This window comes from Gopherus evgoodei, chromosome 2 (assembly GCF_007399415.2).
Source record: "Gopherus evgoodei ecotype Sinaloan lineage chromosome 2, rGopEvg1_v1.p, whole genome shotgun sequence".
NCBI lineage: Eukaryota > Metazoa > Chordata > Testudines > Testudinidae > Gopherus > Gopherus evgoodei.
Window position 1 is genome coordinate 11,064,590 of NC_044323.1, and position 26,487 is coordinate 11,091,076.

Genomic DNA, 26,487 nt, shown 5'->3' on the forward strand with positions numbered 1-26,487 from the left:
CAAGGCAGCTAGTATTTGGATTGGTTTATAGTCGTAGCTGACAACGAATATTAAGGCCGTACACAGGACCTTAATCAGGGATGCTCCATCACAGAGGTACCCAAACTTTGACCTTTGAAAACTTGCCAGGAACCTGCTGAAAGCGTTCCCTAATATGCATTCTGTTCTGAGCTGTGGAGATGAGGTCTATATGGAGACTGCAGGGCCTGAATGATGAGAAAAAGGGACTCCATCCCTTGGATGTCCTCCAGATAGCACAATGTCTTCTCTTTCTGGTGCCATGAATACGCTAGTGAACGTCCATCAGCACAGCTGTACCGATGCAACTGTGAGATTGCTCGTGTAGCCACTCTTTGCCAACAGGAGAGGCCTCTCCTGTTGACATAATTAAACCACCTCCAACAAGTGACAGTAGCTATGTAGGCGGGAGAGCGTCTCCCTCCGACATAGGGCTATCCACACTGGCACGTCTGTCAGTGTAACTTATGTCACTCAGAGGGATGTTTTTTCAAACCCCGAGTGACGTAAGTTATACCGACAGAAGGGCCAGTGTAGACATAGCTTGAGTCTGTTTTCCAGGCTGTCAATGTGAGCAGAGAATGCTTTGGTGTATGTTACTGCTGCCGTGTAGCTATCCATCTCTGAAGGTTTCATACTGCTGCCCAAGGTCAATAGCAGGAGCAAACCTCATAGGGGACTTCATGGGATCTCTGGCTCTTCTTTTTCTGGGGAAAATCTCTGCTTGGGATATTTGATTTGATTGATTTGTTTGGGAGTTTCAGATAACCCAGTCTTCATTAGACTAGAGCTACCCTGTGGCCCTGCTATGTGGGCCTTCAGTGTTGTGGGGCCAGGGTAGCTGTAGGCCAGAATGGGAAAACCTGGGGGCTCAGAGTGTCTATCTGCATGTATCCGACGAAGTGGGTATTCACCTACAAAAGCTCATGCTCCAAAACATGGGTTAGTCTATAAGGTGCCACAGGATTCTTTGCTGCTTTTACAGATCCAGACTATCATGGCTACCCCTTTGATACTATCTGCATGTAGGCACTGAGAGGCAGCTGGTCCGACCTTCAGGACAGCTGGAAATCAGGCCCCGGATGGGTAACTGTCGGAACCAGGTGGGAGCCCTGGGTGGAACGAGCCAGGGCTGCTGAGCCTGGGCCCCGCGGCCCCTTGTGTGTCGCCCTGCCCCGTCCCTGCAGTGGGCCGGGGCACGCCGAGCAGGGGCTGGCCTTAGCACAGCAGTGGCAGGGGCCTGGCCAGGGCTCCGGGAGGCGGAGTGGCTCTTCCTCCCAGCCGGGCAGCCATGGGCCGGGCAGGAGGGTGCTGCCCGCGGCATGTCGGGGGCCGCGCCAAGGACGGTGATCTGCCTGCTGCACAACGAACTGAGCTACCACTACAGTGAGGTGGGGGCAGGCGGCGCCGGCCAGGCTAGGGGCGATGGGTGCTGCTGCAGCCCCCCGGACACCGGGCTGGGCCACCCCCTCCCTGGGTGCTGAGCCCTCCCGGCCTCGCCGGCAGCCCGGCCCCAGGGTGCGCTGCAGCTGTTTTCCGTGCTGCCCGCACGTGGCTTTCTGTAAAGCTGCTGAGAGCCGGGGGTTGGGGCGCCAATTTCGGGGCATGAGCGGGCTGGGGGACCCTCGCCTGCTGCTGAGGCCACAAGGGCAGAGCCGGCGGTAGGGTTTGGGGTGGGGGTGGGGGCAGCGAGGGGGCTGACGGGGTAGTAGGGCCTGTTGGGTGGGAAAAGAGGCTCTCTGGTGTCCCTGAAGACAGTAGGAATGAGCCGTGCATAATAATAATCTGCATTGCCCCAGGAAATCCAGGGGTTAGGATAGCTGGGATGGTTCTTTGGCAATCTCATGTCTTGCGCCCGGTATTTGTTATAGCACTGGCCATCCAAGCACATTGCAAACGTCACCCCTGGGAGGCAGGGGTGGGAGCTGTAGGGATCTTTGGAGGTGAAAGGCAGAGCTCTGAGCGGCACAATGCTACCAGCTTTAGGAACCCAAGTGTCAATGCAGTGTCCTGCGTGATAAGCGGGGAATTTAGGGAGGCCAGTGGCAATTGCCCAGGTTGGAAATTTGACCAGGGCTCTGGAGATAGCACCACCCCTATTACAAATATTGCCAAAGGGACTTTCATTCCCTATACCCTGTCCCTGACCCTTATTCTGGATGCTGCCCACACATTTTAGCCTGTTAAATTAGGGCCACGTTTTAACCTCTCCTCCTGCCAGCAGAGGGTCTGAGAGTCCAGCAGATTCCAGCCCAGGGCAAGAGTGGGGATGGCATGGGAGAGTGCCCCTGTCACTGCCTGATTGCCTCCAGGGCCCGTGGTAACTGCGATGAAGGGTTCCAGCTCTGTGCATGGGAACGAGGAGACTGGAGAATAGCAGCATTCCCCAGTTAGCCTTGAGGCACTTCTGTGGGGATGTGATTACTGACTCAGTAGCCATGGACATACCTACCTTTCACCGCCGTGCTGTGTAAGCCCCTTTGAGGAAGTCTAATTTTTATAGCTGGCACCTAGATAGCAAGGTGATAGACACATTGAGGCTCTGATCTTGATCTCTTTTAAATCAATGGGAGTTTTGCCTACAAAGTCTGTGCAGGATCAGGCCCTGGAACAGAGAGAGAGAGAGACCCTATAATATAATAAACCTATAGTACAATATCCAGTTGCATGTCTTCCTTTTTCACTGCGAGTCTGAATAAAGGAAAATTGAAATGGTGCTTTGAATTGCTGTACAGAAAGAGAACACGTGGTGCACTGACATCTTTAACTACTCCTCTCTGTATTTCCAGGTACTACGCTGGGCTCAGAATAACGCAGACTATGTCATTCCTCTCTACTGCTTTGATCCAATACAGTACCTAAGAACCTATTACTATGGTTTCCCAAAGACTGGGCCTCATCAACTCAGATTTTTACTGGAAAGCGTGAAGGATCTAAGGCAAACACTCAAGGAAAAAGGAAGGTACAGAGGGGGTTTGTCATAAACATGAGTCTGTTTTATTTTTTAACCCACTTTATTCTTCCACCTCCTCTTCCTTAAAACCTGTCTGTCCTATGGAGCAAGCAATGCTAGTGACAACCATGTTGCTAGTACCGTAAAAACACAGGAATTCCCATGCTAGCCCAATAGCCTGTCTCTGGCAACAGCCAGCAACAGATGTTTCCGATTATGCAAGAAACTCATGGTCAGCGGTTATGGGATATCTATCTAAGGTTCTTTTATTATTACCATAATATCTGAGCACCTTACATTATATAAAGTAATTATTCTCACAACACCCCTGTGTGGTAGGGAAGTACGTTTATCCCCATTTTATAGATGGAAACTGAGGCACAGATTGGCTAAGTAACAAGAAATCTGTGGTAGAGGAGGGAGTTGCACACTGGTCTCCCCAGTGTCCAGCCAGTGCTCTAACCACTGGACCATCCTTTCTATCCCTAGGGAGTTTCATCTCGTGGTTGGCTTGAGCCCTTGATGTATGAAAAATGTTTTCCCAGAGCAACATGGGCCATGGCTTTCTGTATAGCCCATAGCTTGGTGGTATACCACTGATAACACAGTCCTCAAGAAAATCTTGTCCATGAGGGTCAGGGAAAGTTATTAGAATCTAAACTCTTCCAAGCACCTTTTCCTTAATTTTGTTATTATCACAGCAAGATAATGTTAGTCCTTGGGTAGCAGAATATGCAGCAGCTGGCTTGCAGTGGTGACAGGTTGTGGAACACAACAACAGAAGAATTCCTTTAGGTCTGCAATACACTATAGTCTGTGAAAGGGATTATGCTAGTTTAAGGAGGAGTAATTAGAATCCATAACAAAGGTAATTAACTGGCCAGTATGTGTATGTGCCACTGGCCTGTACTGGAGAGAATCAGAATTGCTCAAACAGGTATGATGGTGTCTTACTGACTCACAAAGGTTACATATAAGACCTAACATCTCTGCAGATAAGAGATTCTTCTTTAGCTCACATGGCAAGGGTCTCTGGTTTTTAAGAACATTCAGACCTATGCTCCATCTGTTAGTATTTGGCATGTACTTTCAATGCCATAGTATTAACAGACCAGATCGTAACTCTCCTTCACCTTAGATCAGTGCATAGTGGTGCCTCCCCAGGCCTAAATCTCTCAAGTCCATGTTGAAGGGAACAACCATTTCCACAACATGTCTCTCTGTGCCCCCCACTGAAACCCAGCCAAGCCCTTTCTTATAGCAGTGTTTTTGCATAACCTAAGCATTGAGTTTAAATTGGATCACTCGATGATTGCTTGTTCTGGTCATTCCCTCTGAAGCATCTGGCATTGGCCACTGTCAGAAGACAGGATACTGGGCTAGATGGACCCTTGTCTGACCTAGTATGGAAATTCCTAAGTCCTGACAGTATCACTTTAACTATGATGGAGCTACCCAGGGTCATTGCACTGCTTTCATAGAACATCGGGGTTGGAAGGGACCTCAGGAGATCATCTAGTCCAACCCCCTGCTCAAAGCAGGGCCAATCCCCAGACAGATTTTTGCCCCAAATCACCCTCTCAAGGACTGAGCTCACAACCCTGGGTTTAGCAGGCCAGTGCTCAAACCACTGAGCCCCCAAATTGTGAGAACTGCAGGATCAGTTTTGTAAGCTCAACAGATACTTAAAAAAAACAATTAAGTATTTGCTTGATGTTAATAAATTAATCTTTCCCCCCACGTACCCAAAAGCATGTTAGGTGCTTCACAAATACAATTGCAGACACTGACCCTGTCCCACACAGTCTGCATTCAACAGGTCATAAACAGTGAGGTCCATGTGCAGATGAAAATGGGGGAAAGGAGAAGAAAGGACAAGAAAGGCAATAATAAATATTATCTCTTTTTTTATGCTCCTGCCTCTCTCTGGCTGTATCCAACTGGTGTGTCTTGTCTCATACTTACACTGCAATCTCTTTGGGGCAGGACCATCTTTTTGTTCTGTGTTTGTACAGAGCCTAGCACAGTGGGCTCCTGGTCCATGACTGGGGCTCCTAGGCGCCATGGTCATACAAATAATAATAATGAATAAGAGTATCAAGCCTAATTCATTCCAATTTTGTGTGTCCGCAGTAATTTGGTGGTAAGGAAAGGGCATCCAGAAGATGTGGTTCATGATCTTATTATGCAGCTGGGCACCGTGGCTGCTGTGGCTTTCCATGAAGAGGTAAAGGAAAGGTTTGGCCCATGTTGGCTCAGCATAAAATTGGCAAGACCTTTTAGTGCGAGGCAGTATTGGACTTGCCTGGCTTGGGAATTCAGCGTCATAGATGTTCTCTGCTACTGTAATGTCATTAACCCTTTGGAAGCTGGCTGATTCCCAGGGAGGTCTTAGGTCCAAGTGGCTGATGGGAGTCAGTTGTGGGTGACCAATAGGGGACACAGGATACAGGGTGCTGGTTGTGAGTGGCCACTCTGAGGCACTGTGTTGATTTAGTTGTGGATTGGTCCTGCTTTGAGCAGGGGGTTGGACTAGATGACCTCCTGAGGGCCCTTCCAACCCTGATATTCTATGATTCTAAAGCAGGTTCTGGATGCTGGTGGACAGAGCTGGGCTGAGACTCAAGGGTGGATCAAAATTCTCCCTCCAACTGGAAACTGCCTTGTGCCCCTCGAACTGCAGAAATGATGGGCGCACGCTGCCATGCCCTGGCTCCTTGCTCACACTGGGAGCCAGCAGGCAGGCAGGCAGGGGGCAGCGGGAGCAAGGAGACCCCAGCAAAGAGCCCAGCGTAGCTGCGTATAGGGAAGTGGTGGCAGTGAGGGCACCCCTGCATTCAGACAGAGAACGGTGAGGAAGCAAAAGAGGAGAGACTCGTCTTGATGGTGGGATGTTGTTCCGTTGGCAGAAGTGGAGCTCACCAGTTTCTGTGCAGCAGATCTGGAGGAGGAGCTCAACGGGAGAATAAGGAATTGACTGCTCTGATGTAGCAGCTGCACGGTGAAGGAGGGAGCAGCAGGGTAGTTTCCTGCAGTCAGAGAAGTAGAAGTGTCAGGATGATGAACTGGCTGGCATGGAGGGGCCACCACTGCCCTCTGGTTGGAATCAGAACTGCCCAACTATGTGTCAGAGGGCAGAACAGGGCTGAGGAGGGAGCCAGATGTATGGTTTGGAGCACTGATGGGGGCCGTGTCAGCTTATCCTCAGTGAGCTAATTGTTAGTGGCTATTGGAAACTTGCAAGGTCCCTAGCCACCAATCTGAATCACAGCAACAGGTAGGGTTGCCAACCCTCCAGGATTGGCCTAGAGTCTCCCAGAATCGGCATTGATCACCTGCTGACTGTTGAAAGCAATCCAGGAGATGTTAATAGGATATTTTAAGGAAATGACACTACGTCATGCTGGAGAAAAAAAATCTCCCGGAATAGCTTCAGTCAGAGTTAGCAACCCTAGCCACAGCCCTTGGGAAAGCCAGAATTTCATGCCTTTGCCTTAACCTGGATTTAAAAATCCATGAATCCACCCAGCACAAGCAGCTTAACCTGAGTTTAAGGTCTGTCACAGCTGTGCCCTCCCTACTTACCCCATCTTGTCACATTGACTCCTGACTCCACAAACGGTGCCTGACTCGACCATCCATCCTGCAACTCTCTCTGGGCATGGGGCACAGCCCACTGCAGTGAGTGGAAAGAGTCCCCTGGATATCAGTGGGCCACTGACCCAGTCCTCTATGCCTCTTGCCACATTGCCCTCTGCACATGAATTGCCCTCCTCGAACTGTTCCTCTTCTTCAAATTCCTTCCCAACAGCCAACTCTGCTATGATGCCTACAAGAAATTGGCCAACTAAGAGCTTGTTCCAAGGCCTGTGGACTCCCATTGGCTACCCGGGGTGCGGGATCAGGCTGTAATAGTGGACAGGTCGAGGGGCAGCTGGGTACAGCTGATGTGTGTTGATCTAATAAATGAAACCCAGGATATAACGTCTTAGGAATTGTCGGCATTTTGGTTGTGCTCATCTCTTAATGGGAGGGATGCAAGAGATTGAGGCCAAAGCCAAATCTGGCAAAGGGGAGGACATAGGAGCGGGGCTCAGTGTGCATGAGGCACCCCAGACGCACTCAGCTGTGCGTCCAGCTGCATGTTGGGTGCACAGACAGAAGAGAGTCCCACTGCTTTTGTCCCCGTTGGTGCTAGGCGACGAAAGAGGAGCTGGACGTGGAGAAGGCGCTGCAGCGGATGTGCGCTCAGCACGGGGTGAAGATCCAAACCTTCTGGGCATCCACTCTCTATCACCGGGATGACCTGCCATTCAGACACATTTCCAGGTAGGCTGGTCTCTGCCTTCACTCTGTGCCTGGGGGTGCTGCCCAATCTCCACTCTGCCACTGCATTCACTGCAAGTTCGGGGGCAGATCCGCAGATAGTGTCAATTGTTATCGCTCTGTTGTCTTTAATGGAGTTATGACAACAGCTGAGGCTTTGCCCAAGGGGCCTCTTGGCTCATCTGTACCAGTGTGGGGTGGGGGGCTGTTTAGCTCACCTGCACCACATAGGAGGGAAGGGGCATGGCCTGTTGACTCATCTGCTCCAATGGGGAGAGAAGAGGAAGCGCCTGTTGGCCCACCTGCACCACAGGAGAGGGTCAGGGCGGGGCCTGTTGACCTATGTGCACCAGTGATGAGGGGGGCATTTACTTATTTATTGTTTTCTCCTCCCCCTAGTTTGGTCCTTTTGCTTCTTTGTTTGTCCCATGTTGCCCTGGTGCTCACATGGCTGGGATTATTGCACTGCCCACAGGGCAGGGCTGAGCTGTTGCTCACAGCTTGGTCATGAGGCAGTGGGGTGAGTGCCGTTTGTGCTCAGAGTAGCCCCCTGCACTGAATGTAGTGGCTAGATAGGAGCAGCCTGAGTTTGCATTGGCAGAGCTGCCCTGGCTTCTTTCAAACCTGCTCTCTGAGCCCCGCACTGATGGTTTCTTCCCTCCCACACTCCCGTGCTGAGGAAATGGGGAAATCCAGATAATTTCATCTGCCCCCCCCATTTTACCATATCTGCCAGAGGTATCCCCCAGAGCTGCTTTTCTGGTAACAGAGATTGGCCCTCAGCCCAAATGGGGCTTCCTTAACGTACATTAGGGACTGCGAGATAACTACCTTTCCTCCTGTTTGGAAGAAACCAGTTTCTCCCTTGGTTTGGTTGCAGACTTGATAGCGTAATATATATGTATATGTAGTATTCCTCATACAGTTTTTGTACATACAGTTCACAATTATATTAATGGGCAGTGTATCAGCAACTTTCATTTGATACCTCACACAGCATTCTATATAGATAAACACTCTGACAACGTGTTTGGTGTAGCGAGTTTGTCAGGCCTGATTGGTGTTGCTGACAGAACATTGGACTCTTTACAAGTAAGCATTAAAAGGTTCCTAAGGTCACACGCTCACAGTTAAAATATTCACCCTGCCCCTTCAAAGACTTACTGCATTGTGATAGTATATTGCTGTGTGGAGAAAGCCGTGAAGGCCTGTTCCTTGTGCAGTCCTAACTGCTATAATACACGCAGGTTGCCTGATGTCTATACCCAGTTCTGAAAAGCAGTGGAGGCTCACGCCAAAGTCCGTCCCACTGTGCAGATGCCAGATCAGATAAGCCTCTGGCCCCAGGGGTAGAAGACGGATGCATCCCCGTGCCTGAGGAGTTTGGACAGAACGGTGGAAAAACGTTGCCCCAAAACAATTCAGCTGCTGCTGCTCCCATTGAATTCAGGTGGAGCTGAGGGTGCTCGACAACTCTGCATATCAGATCTCAAGGAGTTGCATGGGGAACACCCCAAAATGGAAGCATCCCAAACTAGTAACCACTCTTGAACATGTGGGCTACATGTTGTTCTGCCTCTGTCTACTTATTTTTAAAAGGGAAGAATTATAAAGAGTTTTGAAGCTAAATTTATTAACTTGATTAGTAATAGTATTGGTATTATTATGGACTTAGGAACCCGAGGCAAGAACCAGGACCCCATTGTGCTAGGCACTTTACAAACATAGATCAAACCGATGGTCCCTGCTTGAAGGAATTTACAATCTAAGTAACTGGAAAAATCTGTAAATGGTTTGGCTACTTATGCATTAATGTACAGATTTGCCAACAATTTAAAACAGTCAACCAAAAATGAAATACTTTCGAAATTAACTTCAGTTTTGAAAGGAAAGATCTTAATGTTGTTTAGCTTTCACTTATATACACATGGAGCAACATATAGGAAAGGGGAGCAGAATGCGTGTTGGTTGAGAGCAGAGACTAGCCCCACCTCACGTCATTACTGAGAATGGCTGTGCCATAAGTCAGAGAACATTCACATTAATCCCTGGAAAGCTGTGTATGATGAGCTGCCGAAATGGAACTCAGATTCCCAGTGGTAAGTGCTTGGAGACCCCTGGATGGCAGGATAGAAGGATAAAGCACTGTCACCTCTGCCAGCGTCTCGGAATGTGTGTAGTGACATCCTCCTGCTGGATGGGCCATCAATGAGCACTGAACATGGTACATGCATGTTCTAAAAGCATAAGTCTCTTTCGCCTGGAGTAGAGCACCTTCCAAAGCTAGGAGACTCGGAGCTCTCATTTGCGGCCCTGCTACTTAAAGGGGTTACATAGAGGAGAGTTCCTAGTCACTTGTTACAGAGACTATTGTTTCCATATTGACTCAGCTAGACTCAAACCCATAGCCCTAAAGGCAACTCTGCCTTGGTTTTTGAGCTCCCTATGTTTGAGCTGCCTCCAGTGGCTCGTTTTCATGCTAACAAGCTGTTGTTTTCCACCGCAGATCCCCTGACTGATCCACGAACAGCCTTCCCCTGCAGCAGAGGAGAGACCGAGGCCTTAATGAGGCTGCAGCATTATTTCTGGGATACGGTAGGTGAGTGCATTTTCTTGCCAGTGTCCTCCCCCACCTCCTCCTGTCACAATGATACTCCAGCGGGGCAGGCAGCAGTTTCAGCTCCCAGTAGGATTTCCTTACTGCCTGTGTAGCACTCTTCCTCCATAGATCTCAAAATGCTTTACAAAGGAGGTCAGCATCATCATCTCCACGGTGATGAGGAAACTGAGGCACAGGGATGAAAAGTGACTTGTTTGAAGTCATCCAGCAGGTCAGAGCCAAGAAGAGACTAGTGCCCTATCCACTAGGCGTCACTGCCTAGATTTAGACTAAGACCCTGTGTACTCCATGACATCAGTGCAACATGATTTTCTTGTGTAGTCTATTGTGCACCAGGCCCCAGCACAGACTAGTTGGTAAAGAAACCAGAATATCTTTATCTAATCTGCTGCTGAGTGTGGGGTAGATATCCCCCTCTGTGCCCAATCCACAGAGATATGGGTCTGTTACAGCTCTCATCTTGAGAAGCTAGATCTTTAGCCCAAGCCATAGGTGTTTTTGCTTTCACCTCAGCAGGGGCCAGGGGTTGGTCAGGATGGCGGCTGTCGTGTTTCTGAGACAAATAATGGGCAAATCTGTTCATTTTTCCTGTGCAGGTCGGAGAAGATTAGCTCAATCTTAGTCTTTTTCAAACTCATATAATGATGGTGGTGCTACTTATTATGGATCAACCCTTAGGTGTCCGCCTTACTCAGGTTGGGTTTCCAGTTGGTGTAGAGCTATCACAGCTGACCCTTATACCCCCTCAGCCTCCAGCACAGAGACCATGTCAGGTTGGGAGAAGTGGCTGGAGCGTGATGCACTGTGGCTTTGTGTAGCTGATGGTACTGGTACTCACTTGGTCACTGTTAGCCCAGTACAAGTTAGAGCAGCCCATAGGCTGCTGTAACATGCACCAGAACTGGGGACCAGACAAAAAATCAGGATCCCTAGCACACTCTTTTATTCCCACTTTGATGATGTGGAACCAGAGAATCTGGCCCTAGAAGTGCAAATCTGGGTGGCATGGGTGTAGTGGAGATCAGGATGTGACCCTTTACCTGCAGCCATGGCGCAATTAAAAAATCAAAAGAAATTGCTTCCAATCTGATCCTCAAATCCAAATGATCAAGGGGCCAGGCCATCAGCTATCGCAGCAATTGGCTTTTGGAAATTAGTCCTTGATTCAGATTCGTTGATTGATCACTCCCAGTAGGGATCAATGAGACTATATTACCATTGCGCTTGTAAAAGTCTACTACAAAGTAAAGCAGGAAGCAGAATTTATTACACATAATCTAGGAGCTGTAATAAAAATTACTGGGGCCATTAAATATTGTGCATCAGAGGAAATAATTTGACAGCAGACTAATGCTGCTAGACAGTCACTAGAGGGAGCACTGCCCTGCACAAATATCTGTCTCACACATCCAGGAAAGCATAACTTGCAGGCTGCTTATATAAGGTTTTAATTTTTTTTCTTTTTTATTGCTTGGATAGAACCTGGTGGCATCTTACAAGGAGACTCAAAATGGACTGATAGGAATAGATTATTCCACCAAGTTTGCACTGTGGTAAATATTCTTCCTTGATTTCATTTGTTTGTTGAAACATCAAGTTTGGTTAGCATAGATCTGTGGCTGAGATGCCCTTGGTTCAGCTTATTGAGGGTGGGATGCAAAGGCAGCTGTAAAATACCTGTATCCCCTGTCCCCGATCCTATGTTCAGTGGCTGGTTCAGTGCCCCAGGGCAAAGCAGAATAGCCTCAGGGCTGCTCCACAGCATGCCAGTTGCTGACAGCCCACAAGGGACTGTTGTTACCGCAGGGGCTTGCTGAGGAATGGAAATGCTGGGGCAGTGCTCACTGTACTGAAATCTGAGATCAAGCGGTGGCCTGGAAGCCAGGCAGAGGCCGTCTTCAACTGGCCAGATCTGCTGGGTTTATGGCCACCCTGCACTGCAGGAGTGGTGCAAAGCAACCAGAGGACATTAGAATATCTGATCTGTGTTTTTTTTTAAAGACATGTTACTTTTTTATGTAGGGATCAATAAGCCTGATCCTGGGAGGTACTGAGTTAGCTCCAGATTTACGCTGCATAACAGAGCCAAATTTGTCCTTATGTTTACTGGGTTTTGAGGGGGGCGTGTTAAGTATTTGATCAGTTAGCAAACAGTCAGGTACAGGATTACCAGTATTAAAGGCTCCCATTTCCCTGACCAAACTGCAATCGAAGCATTTTTTTGTTCTAGGAACATTCTTGTGTTTTATTAAAATCTAGAGAGGCAATGTGGGTGAGACAACGGTTTTCATTGGACCAGCTTCTGTTGGTGAAAGAAACGAGATTTCAGGCTTACCCTCTCTAATGTCTTCGGACCAAACCAGCTATTACCGCACTGCACATAACAATGGAAGTTATTAAAATCTGGTATTTCTCCTTTTCAAATTGGGATCTATATTCCATCTGTGAAGACTGGTGCCACCTAGTGGCACTTTAATGAGCCACTACTTTGTAACATTAAATTAGGCTTGAATAAAGACTGGGAGTGCATGGGTCATTACACAAAGTAAAACCTATTTCCCCATGCTAATTTTTCCCCTACTGTTATTCACCCCTTCTTGTCAGCTGTTGGAAATGGGCCATCCCGATTATCACTACAAAAGTTGTTTTTCTTCTGCTGATAATTGCCCACCTTAATTGATTAGTCTCGTTAGAGTTAGTATGGCAAGATATATGTGTGTATATATCTTCCTACTGTATTTTCCACTGCATGCATCTGATGAAGCGGGTTTTAGCCTATGAAAGCTTATGCCCAAATAAATTTATTAGTCTCTAAGGTGCCAGAAGGGCTCCTCGTTCTTTTCCCTTTGTAACAGGATGTTGTTTGCATGAATTATTATTTATTTTTGGTAGCGTGCAAAATGAGCTAAGTGCTTTCCAAATGGAATAAGGATGGTCCATGTGCTGAGCTGCTCATGCTGTACTATATGCTCCAGAGCAACATCAGTCACCTCTCTGTGTATGTAAGAGCCGTGGGATGGCGTTTGGAGGATAAAATAATAATGGCCAAATAGAATTCCAGCCAGTCACATTTTCCTGCAGCTACGAACTGACTTCGCAGATAGAAATATTGAGCTGGTCAAAAACTTGGGAAAACTTTTTGGAAAATTTCTCCATGCTTTTTCAAAATTCATCAACTTGTTAAACATTTCCACTAGCTCCACTGACTGCCTGGTCAAGATGCATTCAAATAAAATTCATATAAATTCAAGGTATAAAAGCACTTCTCAAATCCCTGCGGTTTTCACTGTTGTGTCCAGAATCAGCATGGCCATATAAGTACCATAGATAGACTTGTATTCAAAGAAGTGTTTTCCAATGGCTGGAACAGAGGACTGGGAATTTGATGTTCTGGATTCCATTTCTGGTTTTGTCACTGATTCACTAGTTAAATTCCTAAACCACTGATTAATTTGGGCAAGTCACCTAGGGCAGAATTTTCAAACTTACCTGTCTAAAGTTACCCATTTAGGTACTCGATGACTCCCATCACTGTGGAATCATAGAGGTGAATGAATTTATCCCTGTGAAGGAAGGATTATCACGACCACTGTGAAGCTGAGTCAAAGAGAGATTGCATGACTTGACCAAGGTCATTCAGGGAGTCAGTGGCAGAAATGGGAACTGAACAAAGGTGTTCTGAGTTCTAGTCCAGCATCTTAACCACAAGGCAGTCCTTCCTTTCTCTTTGTATGTGCCTAAAGATCTTATTCCTTTATAATGTTCTGGCTTTTTAAACATTTTCCTTGTGTTTGCAGGTTGGAGTTAGGCTGTATTTCACCCTGGTATATTTATGAGCAAATCCGGAAGTATGAAAAAGAGAGAACTGCAAATCAGAGCACATACTGGTAGGACACAACCAGATCACCATGGCTTTCTTTCTTTGAAATGTATACTTGCATCTAGTTTGGAGATGGGGCTATAAGAGGAAATGATTCAGGAGTCAGGACTACTGTTTTTGATTAACGTTAGTGTCACCTCACCTGCCCTCTGACTGCTGCTGGGCCTCATTTGAGCTTCTGTTTCTAATAGTGGTTAGTTGGCTTTGTTAGATTGCATTGGGGACCAAGAGGCGTTGGGTGTCTTGTAAGTAGAAATGATCAGCAATTATTATTATTATGAGGAAATAATGGTTACTAATAAAAAGTAATAATTATAAAGTGATTCTTTCATCCTTCCTAAAGATGCTGTACAAATAATGAGATAAGTAAGACCAAATAATAATTAACAAACAAGATCATTCTGGAGCAAATGAAATTTCTCATGTCAGTAACCTGGGCAGGATTTGACCCCATATTGGAAATACAATCAGATAAAATCTGTCTGTCCTGCCTTCTTTATCAGACCTATCACCCTAGTTTCTGAGACCCTTAACATGCAGTTTGTGGCTTCAGTCCTGCAAACACTTATGCATCTGCTTAGCTATTATACCAGGAGTAGTCCCATGGATTTCAGTGGCATTACTAACAGTTGTAAAGTTAAGTATATGCATGTGTGTCTGCAGGATCAGGGCCTAACTCTAGATGTGGTTGAGAAGATAGGAAAAAAAGTACTGTGGATGTTTTAAAAAATCATTTTTCTATTTTTGTGATTTAAAAAAAATGTTAGCAAGCTCTCTGGCTGGTCAAAAAAACAAAAAGCATCTACAAAATTTATTGTCAGAAATTTTCAGTGTTGTCTTTCTTTGTTGAAATTCAAAATTTGGATTCAAAATAGTTTGGTGAGTGATTTCGCGCTGGCCAAAACTTGAAAAAAAAAAACAAGTTACAAATTTCCAAAACTCATGTGCTAGTTTTTTCCTGTTTTTTTCCAATCCTGTCTCTTGGATATCCAGCAAATGTACAGCACAGATACTGTAAGGATGAACATTTCCAAGTGTGTGCAAAAGGAAATGATGTAAAAGCTAAACAGATGCCAATCACTGGAATAGGTAACACTGCTGAAAACAAACCATCTGATAAGTGCGTGAGGTTTATTTTATTTTGTTTACGTGACTGTAGTTTTCTTGTTCAGCATTTGGCACAGTGTCCTGGCCTATAACCTAAGCCAGACATCCAGAGAGATCTTGTGAGCAGAAACATCAGATGAGCAGAACATTCATGACCAGCCAGGGGTTGATGCTGGTCTCAGTGTCCAGGAGCCATGGCTTATAAAATCGGCTATTTGCGCATGGCTAACAGCTGACATTACATACCAGGCAACTGTGCGCACCAAGGACCTGATCCTGCTAGTTAGTGAGCGCTCCTGAAAGGTGCTGAGTGCCTTCAGCTCCTATTGAGGTCCATGCTTAAACCCTTCCTCCTTCAGCAGAGCACTTAGGAATGTGCTTAAGAATATGTATGTGCTTTGCCAAGTCGGGACCTCAGCACCTCCCAGAAGTGCAGCTTTGAACCCCAGCGAAGAGCAGATTGGAAGTGGTGCTGTTCAAGCCTTGGAGTAGGGTTTGGAAAGGGATCTGCAAACTGTGTTCAGTGAGGTCATTTTCTATTTTAATCCTCATGATAAAAGTCAGGCTGATAGATTTTGTGCCTGGGCTGGTAACATGACCATGTTTGCAAAGCTGCCTGATTTAAATCAAACACGAGATGTTGTTAGTGACTGCCATTAGGTAAGCAGTGGGTGAAATCCTGGCTCGTTTGAAGTCAGTGACAAAGCCCCCATTGATTTCAGTGGGCTCAGGATTTCACCCAGCATTCACATTGATCAAAGGCAAAAATGGAGACATGGCTGATGTGTTTTAGGGTCATATTCGAACTCCTTTGGAGGGAATACTTCCGATTTGTGGCCCTGAAGTACGGGACAAGGATTTTCTTATTGAAAGGTGAGTTTAAGGAGCACGCTTTAAAGGTGCGTTAATTTCAATTTCCATTCACATTGCCTTTTAATAGCCTTGGTGATACCAAAGGGGTTTTATGATCCGATTGTTTGGACCGTGGGCCTTACATAGGCAACCGACCTTGTCTTCCACTTAGGGACGTTCTTATTATTGTTCTAGCACCTAGAGGCCCAAACTGAAATGGACATGCCATTGTGTTCGGTGCTATACAAACACAGAGAGAGTTTCCTGCCCTGAATATCTTGCAACTCTACCAATTAGTTTAAACCCAACATTTAGGTTTTATTAAGTTTAAAGAATTGGTTTTACGAAGGCTGCAGAAGGGCATCATGAGATTTAAAAAAATCAAGATGAGGGGAAAAGAATTAGCCTAGGCATACAGTTCCCTTACCGTATCTGCACTCCCAGACCTGCAGCCTCATGCTAGTAAGGCAAGAGAAGCAGAGTATGGCACTGACTGGTGGGTTTTCTCTGTCCGTGCTGAGAGAAAAGCAAATAGCAAACGAAGCACAGAGTACAAAGGGAATCTGGTTTTTTTGTTTTTTTTTAATTTTCAGTTGAAATAATCTAGATCTTCACCTTGCTCCCCTAGCCAACGATCCCACTGGCTTCAGGGGAGCAGGAGCAGGCCCAAGAAAGTATTTATAACTGGAATTTTGCTTTCGACTCTAATTTGTAATCACTGTGGGTCCCTGAGGATCACCAAGAGAGCCGCTGGGCTGGCCTGATCCCAAACTGTAGTGGCTACTATGGCTTCTCATGTTGTCATTGTGGCTTTGTTTATTCCTTATGCATATCAGTGCTGGTGTTCCTGACACTTAGTTCATTTCCCCAACAGGACTGCAGGGTAAAGAGGTGCCTTGGAAGAAAGATCCCAAGCTATGTGATGCTTGGAAAAGTCAGTCGAAACTGGGGGCCAGGCTCTGATCAGTTACGTGGGGGTCAGTCCTGAGGGAAGTCAGCCAGATTTACACTGGTGTAATGCAGAGCAGAATCCGGCTCTGTAACTTAGACTCTGTTTAGCAATAAAGAGCCTTATCTTGACTTCAGTGTGAGTGGAGGAAAGCTAGCAGCACTCCGCAGCCACTGAGCACCTCCCAGGCCCAAGGTCCTAGATGCTAAAGGCCAAGTTCTGCCCTTGGAGGTACATGCACAGGTAAATGCAATGGATTAAAGCTAAATAGATTGAACCAGAGAGGACATGTTTAGGCCCCGATGGTTATCTCTGCTTCCTTGCCCAGAAGGCAGCCTGCACCTGCTGACTGTGACTGGGGGAGTGTAAAGGAGAGAAAAGCTCCTAGAAGCCCCTCATGGTGTGCTGCGGTATCCATACTGATCCCTGGGTTCCTCACTCTGCCTGCATCCTCCCCTGAGGGCATTCAGCGGTGTGGAGCAGGACATTGCAGGAGTTATCCAAACTAGAGTCAGCCAGGGGATGCTGCTGCACAGAGCTGCTTCCCTCCCTGATCGCCCATGCTCAGCGGTGTGGTGTCTGTGGGGAGGGCGTTCAGTGGGCCTGAGAGGGAAGATGCTAGCTACGGGCGAGAGAGGGAAGATGCTAGCTGTGGGCGTGAGAGGGAAGATGCTAGCTGTGGGCGTGAGAGGGAAGATGCTAGATGCGGGCCTGAGAGGGAAGATGCTAGCTGTGGGCGTGAGAGGGAAGATGCTAGCTGCGGGCATGAGAGGGAAGATGCTAGCTGCGGGCGTGAGAGGGAAGATGCTAGCTGCGGGCGTGAGAGGGAAGATGCTAGCTGCGGGCGTGAGAGGGAAGATGCTAGCTGCGGGCCTGAGAGGGAAGATGCTAGCTGCAGGCCTGAGAGGGAAGATGCTAGCTGTGGGCGTGAGAAGGAAGATGCTAGCTGTGGGCGTGAGAGGGAAGAGGCTAGCTGCGGGCGTGAGAGGGAAGAGGCTAGCTGCGGGCGTGAGAGGGAAGAGGCTAGCTGCGGGCGTGAGAGAGAAGATGCTAGCTGGTGGCGTGAGAGGGAAGATGCTAGCTGCGGGCGTGAGAGGGAAGATGCTAGCTGCGGGCCTGAGAGGGAAGAGGCTAGCTGCGGGCGTGAGAGGGAAGATGCTAGCTGCGGGCGTGAGAGAGAAGATGCTAGCTGGTGGCGTGAGAGGGAAGATGCTAGCTGCGGGCCTGAGAGGGAAGATGCTAGCTGCGGGCGTGAGAGAGAAGATGCTAGCTGGTGGCGTGAGAGGGAAGATGCTAGCTGCGGGCCTGAGAGGGAAGATGCTAGCTGCGGGCCTGAGAGGGAAGATGCTAGCTGCGGGCGTGAGAGGGAAGATGCTAGCTGCGGGCCTGAGAGGGAAGATGCTAGCTGCGGGCCTGAGAGGGAAGATGCTAGCTGCGGGCCTGAGAGGGAAGATGCTAGCTGCGGGCGTGAGAGGGAAGATGCTAGCTGCGGGCCTGAGAGGGAAGATGCTAGCTGCGGGCCTGAGAGGGAAGATGCTAGCTGCGGGCCTGAGAGGGAAGATGCTAGCTGTGGGCGTGAGAGGGAAGATGCTAGCTACGGGAGAGAGAGGGAAGATGCTAGCTGCGGGCCTGAGAGGGAAGATGCTAGCTGCAGGCCTGAGAGGGAAGATGCTAGCTGCAGGCATGAGAGGGAAGATGCTAGCTGCGGGCGTGAGAGGGAATATGCTAGCTGCGGGCCTGAGAGGGAAGATGCTAGCTGCGGGCCTGAGAGGGAAGATGCTAGCTGCGGGCCTGAGAGGGAAGATGCTAGCTGCAGGCATGAGAGAGAAGTTGCTAGCTGCGGGCATGAGAGGGAAGATGCTAGCTGCGGGCGTGAGAGGGAAGATGCTAGTTGCAGGCCTGAGAGGGAAGATGCTAGGTGCGGGCCTGAGAGGGAAGATGCTAGGTGCGGGCGTGAGAAGGAAGGTGCTAGCTGCAGGCCGTTGTATCGGGATTTCCTTTACTTTCATCACCTCTGAGTAGGGGGATGATGCGACTCATTGATTATCTTTCAGCTCAAGTGGCAGAAGCCAGTCTGATCAGAGCTACAGTTCTGCCCTGATGGAAAAGTCCTATAGAATTTCATAGACCACGATAACCTCTGCATGTTTTTAATCCTTCCTGTAGAGTTTAATGTTACGTACTAATATGCCAGCTATAGTTTTCTATAGGAAAGTGAACAAACCTATAAAATAGATCTAATCCGCCATTGAATTCTGTAGGCCTTTAGGATCCTTTCTTTTCTTTTCATTAAAACTTTTTTTTGTCATTACCATACATGAATAGAAAATATATTCATTCAAACCGATCAGTCACCCGTTCAGGACTTAAAATCTATGAACTCATGAACTTATACCAATGTTTGTCCTTCTTAACATTAACCTTATAAATTCACATTTCCACACAAGCAGAATAAATCGTATCCATTGCTATAAAAGAGTTTCCTTATATCTCCCCTACTAACACCACCTGATTTAACTTGCAGAGATATAACCAGCTGCCTTATATTTCCCTTCATACTGTTACCTTTAAAAGGCCCATCTGTGTTTGCTCAGTCTCATAGTTTTCTCTTTATTTTGCCCAAACTGAAAACACGGTGACTATACGCTGTAAGATCTGATTGACCCTGGTATAAGACTATCCATCATTTTCTCCATCATAACGATTTCCCATTGCAAGGCCCTTTTCTACAGAGCCCTATTTAATTTTTATAGAACCCTAGTGTTATCATCTCTATTAAATTGTATGGGGCTGTTCCATTTAAGAGGGTTCTATCTCTTATGTTACACATGGGTTTGGATTCTACTCACTTGATCCAAGTAGATATCCATATATACGCAGCTGCAGATTGATTACAATTGATAGAGTAAAGATCCTGCATCCCTACTCTGTGTCTCTTGTCCCGGCAGAAGGAAGAACGGGGGTTCCTTTTGTAGATGCCAACATGAGGGCTAGCAGCTGTGGGCTTCATGTTCAACAGAGAGCGCCAGAACGTTGGCAGCTTTCTCACCAAGGACCTGGGGTTGGACTGGAGGATGGGGGCAGGGTGGTTTGAGTACCTGCTGGTAAGACCAAACTCAACGTGCGATTGGGGTGTTTTGTTGTTCTCTTTGCAGGTGACTGACAATAGGCCACCTTGCATGGACTTTAAAGGAACAGAACTCCCTTTGAGTTCAATACCAGCTTTGCTCAAAGAAGGATCTTATAATTTAGTCCACTCTTTTTAGGGCACTCTTGGTATTTGATTCAAGGACTTTGGTAAGGAAAGGGTATGTTGCCCATAGCGATGGTAAGGCTACCACCACTGAGATGTAGCTCTGATTCCTGCAGTGGGACTCAGGAGAGCTGAGTCACCTGGGGCCTGATTGTCAGGAGGGCTGAGTACCCACAGCTCCAGATGAAGTCAATGGGAGCTGTGAATGCTCAGTGCTTCTGACAAATCAGGCTCCAATCTCAGTTCCTCTCTGTAACAGGGGGATGATACTTCCTTTCTCCCATCTTGTGTATGTCACGTCAAACATGATTCTGGGATGCATTAACAGGTGTGTTGTAAACAAGACACGAGAAGTCATTCTTCCGCTTTACTCTGCGCTGGTTAGGCCTCAACTGGAGTATTGTGTCCAGTTCTGGGCACCGCATTTCAAGAAAGATGTGGAGAAACTGGAGAGGGTCCAGAGAAGAGCAACGAGAATGATTAAAGGTCTTGAGAACATGACCTATGAAGGAAGGCTGAAGGAATTGGGTTTGTTTAGTTTGGAAAAGAGAAGACTGAGAGGGGACATGATAGCAGTTTTCAGGTATCTAAAAGGGTGTCATCAGGAGGAGGGAGAAAACTTGTTCACCTTAGCCTCCAATGATAGAACAAGAAGCAATGGGCTTAAACTACAGTAAGGGAGATTTAGGTTGGACATTAGGAAAAAGTTCCTAACTGTCAGGGTAGTTAAACACTGGAATAGATTGCCTAGGGAAGTTGTGGAATCTCCATCGCTGGAGATATTTAAGAGTAGGTTAGATAAATGTCTATTAGGGATGGTCTAGACAGTATTTGGTCCTGCCATGAGGGCAGGGGACTGGACTCGATGACCTCTCGAGGTCCCTTCCAGTCCTAGAGTCTATGAGTCTATGTCTTGTCTAATGAGATTGCAGGCTCTTCAGGGCATGGACTGTCATTCACTATGGGTTTGTTCAGCATCTGGCACAACAGGGGTCTGATCTTGGTTGGGGCCTCACAAGATAAATAATAGTGTAGAAAATGTTGTCATGTTACCTTATGAAAGCCCCTGAGAGGGAAAGATTAGACAAGGTAGCTAATCTTAGGGGCTGATCCTGTAAACAATCACCGCCAGCCAGGCATAGTCTGGTAGAATCAGTGGGAAACTCAAAGTAGTAAGCATTATGCCTGGTCATGTTTGTAGTCAAGGGCTTTCCCTGAACGGGCGGCAGACCGGCTTTGAGAACCACTGGCCTAGATAGAGGAGGTTGAGGTGGCAGGAAGAGCTATGTTTGCTGTTTCACCTGAGAAACACCAGTAACTGTGTGAGACTTTATTTGGCTGGAAATGCTAGTAGTATCTTGTGGTGGAAGGAAGCTCAGTGGTTTGAGCATTGGCATGCCAAACCCAGGGTTGTGAGCTCAGTCCTTGAGGGGGCCATTTGGGGATTGGTCCTGCTTTGAGCAGGGGGTTGGACTAGATGGTCTCTTGAGGTCTCTTCCAACCCTAATATTCTATGTTTGACATAAACAAAATGACATTCAGCAGCAGGAAGATGAGTATCTTTTAATTCACTCGCTGTTTAATAGGAGCTTCTGCTTCTCTCAGTCAGCTCCCCCAGAACCAAACCCTTCACTAGCTGTATTGAACTAAGGCTTTTCTACTTTATCTGGTCCTCGTCTGCTCTTCCCTGACCCGGAGCTTGGCAGCTGCTGTAAACCGTTCAGTTGGGAAGCTGGTTTTTCACCTCCGCTTTGGTGGTTTCTGGATAAAAAGTGCCTAAGCCCCACCACACTGAGTCATATCTGTCTGTGCTGGGCTCATCACCATGAGATGGAATCTGAGACTGTGAAGCAAACCTCACCCTTGGGGGCTCCTAGGTGCTACAATAATACAGAGAAATAATTATGTTTTATTAGGGCCTGATCTAAAGCCCACTGAAGTCAATGGACAAACTGTCTCTGAATGCAGTGGACTTTGGGTTAGGCCCTTAGAGAGTACTGCTGCATTAATGCCTATGATTAAAAACACTAATGTGGGATGATAGTAGTTTCCTCTAACCAAACCCCCAGGGGAGTGATCGAAGGTTTGTATCTTCTCTGAGATTGTCCCTGATTTTGTCAGGACATTCCATGGGGAGCCAGTGAGCCACACAGTCACACTGCAACACATTGCCATTTTAACACATCACTGCTCCATAGACATTACAGTGTGCAAGGAAAGTGTTTGCAGTTGTAATTTACTCTCTGTTGGAATTTACTTGGTGACTTTTTTGTGAGTTATTCCCCCCCTTGACTGAAGTCAATGGGAGTTCCACCCACATAATCAAGAGCAGAACCTGCCCTTCGTATATTTGTCTCGCTTCCCCATTGCTGACATGCAGCCACCTCTGGGGTGGAAAACAGCTGCTGTTCTATGCCAGCAATGATGCATGCCAGTTGGAAAAGTGAATACCCTCTGCAGCTGAATCCACTAAAGGGATGTTAAGTAAGCAGGCATCACTGCAATTACCCATGTGGGAATTTAGCCAGAACCCTGCCACACTTGAGAAAACTTTAAAAATATAAAAATGTTAACAATGGTCTGATTTGTTTAGGCCAGATTCTAGGGACAGGAGCCAGACTCTCAAAGGTAGTTAGGTGCCTAAATATGTTTGAGGGTCTGGGTCAAAGGCACCAGAGAAATAGAATAAGCATGTATTTTTGGCAAGTTAACTTGATGTTAGTGTAGTGGTCCATATTGAAAACTCTGTCTACTGAAGTCTTCTAGACAGAGACAAGGCAATGGCTGTGTAATGGCCCTTTAAGAGCACAGCAGGACCAGAACAGCCCATTCCAGGTAGCTGGAATGAACAAACATCCAGGAAATGGCCTAGTAGTGGAAGAGAGGAAGTGGTCCTTGAGAATTATAGTTGGAGGGGAGCAAAAACCCAGGGCAGTATCCCTTTAAGGGCCCTGGACCAGGAGCCCTGTTGAGTAAAATGGGGAAGGGCTCCCTTCTCTCCAGCCAATCGAGAGGTGCTGTCTGTAGGAGGGCAGTACATAGACACCCTTCTCCCTCAGCACAGGGGAGATGGTGATAGGAGAGGGAAGCTAGATCCAGTACCCTAAGCTTTTGGCATAAGCACCGACTTTCCCCAGCGCCGGTGGGTGCTCACGTCCCCCAGCCCCGACCCAACTCCACTCTTTCCCTGCCCTTGCCCCGCCCCCATTCCAACCCCTTCCCAAAAGTCCCCTCCCCAACTCCGCCCCCTCCCTGCCCCATTGGACCCCTTCCCCAAATCCCTGCCCTGGCCCTGCTCTTCCCCAAGCATGCCGCATTCCCCCTCCTCTCCCCTCCCTCCCAGCGCTTGCCGCGCGAAACAGCTGTTTTGTGGCGCAAGGGCTGGGAGCTAGGGGGAAAAGTGGGCATGCGGCGCACTTAGGGGAGGATCTGGGGCGAGGAGCTGCCGGTGGGTGCAGAGTACCCGCCAATTTTTCCCCATGGGTGCTCCAGGGCTGGAACACCAGCCGAGTCAGTGCCTATGGCTCCTGGTAGAAATGACTAGGGGGGTGACTGTGAAGGACAGATGCTGGCAGGGGCTGAGCTCTGTGTGGGTGGCACAAGGTCACTGTGAACTCTCTGGTTGTAATGCTGAGTTTAGTCAACTCCCAGATACCACCAAACAGTCATGAAAGTTGTTTAACTGCACGTGCCTCCCCTGCCCCCTATCATTTCCTGGTACGCTCCTCTTTGACTCTCACCCATCCTCCAGGAGCATTGCTAAGAGCACAGTTTCACTTTGGTAGCAGTGTCTCTTATCTATGTTTGTTCTCCCCAAGCTGAGTTCTGAAATCTGGGGCTGGGGAGATTCTTATCTAATCTGCGCTGGTTTTGGCCCCAGAAGTTAATGGCATGGACGTGTGGGGAAAAAAAAAGATGTGAGTTCTGTGATCCTTCCTTCCCTACAGCGCCAGCATTGTGTATTTGGCACATTGACGGCAGCGTGGTTGCTGCTAGCCAGGATAGAACATGGCTATGGGTATCTTACAAAGCTAAGCCATGGCTTCTCAGGCTGTCGTCTACAGATGAAGGCGGCATTTCCTTCAATGCAGCAACTTTGTGCTTGCTTGGGGCTGGCCCCCACAATGCCATTGGCTTCACAGGGACTTACAGGAAGCTTGAAGCTACAGTAGACACAAGCTTGGCTGCAAGCTAAATTTCCATGGGTCACTTCAGACGTGTAACACACACAACTCCTTGAGCTGTGAGGCTGGGCTGGGCCAGTACTTGGATGGGAACTCTGTACAAAGCGGGGTTGGTGATTCAGTTTGGTGACGTTTTTGTCCTGTAAGTCAGTGCTGACCTGGTGTGCAGGATGCACCCTCTTTGAGATTAGCCTAAAAACCCATGTCCTGATGCCAAGCAAATGGCACTAAAAGCACTGGTGCTTTTTGAAAAAGAAGCGGCGTTAGCCGTAGTGTCCTGGACAAATTGCAGTTTGAATAACTACAGTCTGCGTAAATTCCTGCTGCAGTTTCAGGATATATATGGCATTCTTCACTGCAGTGGAGAATGGGAACTCTATTTTCATTATTCCCGGGGTGGCTGCATTTCAGTGACAGATGAAGTGATTCTTGTATGCAATGTGTGAATTACGAGATGCATTTTGAGGTCCTTTACTATGAAAGGTGTAGAATAGCTAATTTCCCACACCCACACACAGCTTGTGGTCACAACTGTACTGTGCGTAAATCAAGGAATGGATAACCATAATCATAGTTGATGATATCTGGCATTCAGTAGTGCCTTTCATTGGAGGCTCTCAAATCACTTTATGAGGGTGGGTAAGTCCTTGCACCCCCATTTTGCAGAGGGAGAAGCTCAGATGCAGAGGATGAGTTACTCACCCAAAGCCTTACGGTGAGTGAGTGGAAGAAAAGTGAATAGAACTCAGGAGTCCTGACTCCTATGCCCTGTTAGAACCACTAGACAGCATTGGCCCCCTTCAATGTAAACTAGATTTGTTTAGCATTCAAATCTTGTGAAGAACAGAGGATTCTAGCACCTCACCCTCAAAGGGCCGAGGATCTGGAATGAACCTTCCTAGGAAGGAGATTTATGGGTTACTTGTCTTTATTTATATATATAATGTGCCCCAAGGAACAAATTTTGCAACCTTTCCCATCTTGGTATCATCCACAAGCTTTATAAGTGTAGTCTTGATGCCATTCTCAAAATCACTTATGAAGATTCCGAATAGAACTGGACCCTGGCCAGATCCCTGCCGGACCCAACTCAATATGCTTTTCCAGTTTGACTGCGAACCATTGATAATTACTACCTGAGTATGGCTTTCCAACCAGCTGTACACACATCTTGTATAGTAGGCTTGTCTAATCTGTATTTTCCTAGTTTGTTTATGAGATCATGTGAGACAATATAAAAAGTCTTACTCAAGTTGAGATACATGATATTTACTGCTTCCTCCTATCCACAAGGCTTGTTACCCTGTCAAAGAGGGATACTAGGTTCGTTTGACGTGATTTGTTCTTGACAAATCTGTGTTGAGTATTGCTTATCGCTAAGAGTCCTGTCTGGATACAGAATTTGTATCCACATGTGGTCCACAAAAATGGTCCGTGAGTATCCGCATCCGTGGATATAAAGCAGATATCTGCGGATTTGCGGGGCTCTGCTTATCTCCTTATTTTCTAAGTGCTTACAAACTGATTGTTTATTTGCTCCATTATCTTAAGGTGACTGGTCTATAATTCCCTAGATTGGCCTTAGTTCCCTTTTTATAGATAAGGATGATATTTTCCCTTTTCCAGTCCTGTAAGATCTTTCCTGTCCTCCACAAGTTCTCAAAGATAATTGCTAATGGCTCAGAGATCTCTTCAGCCAGTTCCTAAGTATTCTAGGATGTATTTCATCAGGACCTGTTGACTGGAAGACATTTAACGTGTCTAAGTAATTCTTAACTTATTCTTTCCCTAATTTAGCCTTGGAGCCTTCCCCACTTACACTGTTGTTCGCTCCATTAGTCGTCTGATCACTGCTAAACTTTCTTCTGAAAATTGAAACAAAAATGGCGTGTAGTGCTTTGGCCATTGCTGCATTTCTGCTGTTGTCTTTCCTTCCTTATTGAGTAACAGGCCTAGCCTGTCCTTGATCTTCCTCTTGCTTCTAATGGATTTGTGGAATGTTTTCTGGTTGCCCTTTATGTCCCCACCTAGCTTAACCTTGTTTTGAACCATGGGCTTTTTAATTTTGTCCCTTCATGCTTTTTTTTAATATTGATCCTTAATAATTTGACCTAGTTCCACCTTTTGTGTGACTTTTTAAAGTTTCACATCTTTGAAGATCACCTGGTGAAACCAGTGTGCTCTTACCATACTAGGTATCTTGTGCCCTTAATAAAGTCTCTAAAAACCTGCCAACTCTCCTGAGCTCTTTTTCCCCATAGAGTTGCTTCCCACGGGATCTTACTTACCAGTTCTCTGAGTTTGCTATCGTCTGCCTTCTTGAAGTTCATCATCTTTATTCTGCT

At 47.2% G+C, this 26,487-nt stretch overlaps 1 pseudogene; it reads left to right on the plus strand.

The window, feature by feature from the left end:
• The first annotated feature begins 1,340 nt into the window (after window positions 1-1,340).
• LOC115644830 overlaps window positions 1,341-26,487 on the plus strand; it is a 30,785-nt pseudogene continuing 5,638 nt past the window's right edge.